The sequence below is a fragment of the Rutidosis leptorrhynchoides genome, chromosome 5 (genome assembly GCF_046630445.1).
Source record: "Rutidosis leptorrhynchoides isolate AG116_Rl617_1_P2 chromosome 5, CSIRO_AGI_Rlap_v1, whole genome shotgun sequence".
In the NCBI taxonomy this organism is placed as follows: Eukaryota; Viridiplantae; Streptophyta; class Magnoliopsida; order Asterales; family Asteraceae; genus Rutidosis; species Rutidosis leptorrhynchoides.
The window spans coordinates 79630665-79633561 of record NC_092337.1 but is presented as its reverse complement, the minus strand read 5'-3'; positions in this window follow the sequence as shown (position 1 = coordinate 79633561).

The following is a 2897-nucleotide window of genomic DNA, read 5'->3' as shown; positions in this document are numbered from 1 at the left end:
AAAAGCAGCACATGTATTCTCAGTCCCAAAAATATATATTGCAAAAGAATTTAAAAAGAGAGCAAATGAAACTCACGATACGATATTTTGTAGTAAAAATATGCATACGACGGAACTGAACAATGCAGGGTTGGCCTCGGATTCACGAACCTATATCAGTTATATATATTAATATGTATAATTGAAATCAAACAAATTTACATATTATTAGTGATTTAATTGTTATTTTAATATATTATATGTTTCATTAATAAATTAATTAGATATATTTATTTTTATATACTTTAAATAGATAATTAATATTTATTACAAAAATATTAATATAGTTATGTTTTATGTCATAAATATATTTTAATATAGAAAATTTTTATTTGATATATTAATAATACTAATAACAATAATGATAAAAATAATACTAATTATGATGATAATTCTAATAATAATAATAATAATAATAATAATAATAATAATAATAATAATAATAATAATAATAATAATAATAATAATAATAATAATGATAATGATAATTTTAATAATAAATAATAAAAATAATAATTTAAATGATAATACTAATAATCTTATTAAGATTAGTAACAATATTAATGATAATAATAATACTTAATAAATAACTTAATTATAATTTTAATCATTCTCATTTTAATATATGTATTTAAAATTTTTATTTTTACAATTATAATCTTTAACAAAATTATTAACATCTTAATATTCATATTCATAATACTACTAATAATACTAATAATACTAATACTAGTAATAATAATAATAACTATAATAATATTAATAATAATAATAATAATAATAATAATAATAATAATAATAATAATAATAATAATAATAAGAGTAATAATAATAAGAGTAATAATAATAACTACCTCTCAAGAAAAAGTTCCAAAAATAAATGCCTATGCCCGGGCTCGAACCCGAGACCTCTCGTTCAACGATCACTCGTCCAAACCATTTAACCATTTGTTTGATTCTGTAATATCTCGATCGCTTATATATATATATATATATATATATATATATATATATATATATATATATATATATATATATATATATATATATATATATATATATATATATATATATATATATATAACCCGTACGAATCTATTACCATTTTCTCAACATTATCATCTAGATCATCACGTCATCACCATTTATTCAAGTTTTTCGGCCCAACAGATGAACTAGGTATCGGCTCAACAACTTAAATCATACACGACCCAATGCATTAAATAAATCAAGCCCAAAAGCCATTTGGTCCAATTTGATGTAGTTTAAAACCCGACATAAGAATACGGGTGAATAATTCGTGGAAAAGGATTTTACAGCCGCCATTCTTCATCATCATCTTCATTATAATACATCGTATATCATTATAAACATTCATCATCTTCATCACGTGGCATCACCATCATCATCAACATCTTCATGCCATCATAATCTTCGCTAATCATCATCATCAATATCATCTTGTCTCCTACATCATCGTGTACCATCATCGATAGAGAAGCATCTTTATCAACATGATCATCATCATTAACCTCAATTATCATCATCTTTATCCTCTTAATCGTTATCATTACAGACGTAACCATTATCATCATCACAGTAACATCATCATCACCTTACTGTATCATCTTCTTCATTCACATTAAGAAAGTAGCAGCTGCAGGTTACATCGGTGGTGTGTGGGGATCGAATAGAACAGGAACAGAAAGCAGAGACTACGGCGGTAGTAGTAGCGTAGCAGTGATGGTGGTTTATGACGGTTTGCACAGAAACAGGTGGTTGTTTTGGTGGTGGTTTTGGACAGAAAACGATAGCAACAGTAGTTAACAAGTATTGTGCAGCAGATATGAACGAGGTGTTTGTTGGTAACACGAAAATAAAAGTAAAAAGAAGCAGTTAGAAGGGTGTTGGTGGTTGTTTGGTAATCATACCGGAACAGTAGCATTAAGTAATTAACAAGAGGTGGTGGTTTATGTTGATGAAAACAAGGAGGATGAAGGTGGTGGCGGGTATGGTGGTTCTAATGATGTTGATGGTGTTCAATTGATCTGGGTAACAACCGGAGTACTGCAGCAGGAAAATGTGTTCTGGGTTGGTGATAGATGATGGTAGGGTTAGTAGAAAATGGTTCAAACAAAGATCATAAAGCAGAAATCAGATGTAGCAGTTAACGGTTTATGTGTTGTTGGGTTTAATCGATCACACAATACAAATGGGTTTGATGTTGTAAAGATGGAGATAGATAGATGGGTATATATGCAGAGATAAAGTAAGATAAATACTGTAGTAAATAGTAATATCACTCATCACTCAAATAATTAAAAACAAGTTAAAACGTGTGACAAATATTAGCAGCCTAAGTTTTGGTTTATCCTACCGACACTTTTAACACAAAGTGTTATATCGTACTCCGTTGTTAATCAGTTATGGATAAAAGTCTTTAGAAAAATCTCATCTTTTTAAATTAAATACGTTTATTTATTTTGATCATTTAGTGTGAAAAACCTGATTAAAAAGCTTCGTCCATTATTTATTTTTAGTTCCAAGTAATATGACCAGAGTACTAACATTTAAACTAAAAAGGTAAAAATATTTTTAACAAACCTGTAATCTTCATAATCAATTTATGGTCCAAATTTTATTTTAAACCTTATATATATATATATATATATATATATATATATATATATATATATATATATATATATGTATATATATATATATATATGTATTAAATATATATTAAAATCAATGAAGCGACAACCGAGTGTTACTAACGTTTACTAAATAAATATGAAATCATCTAAATATATATTCAATATACTTTATGTATATATATTGATTCATTTTAATAATAA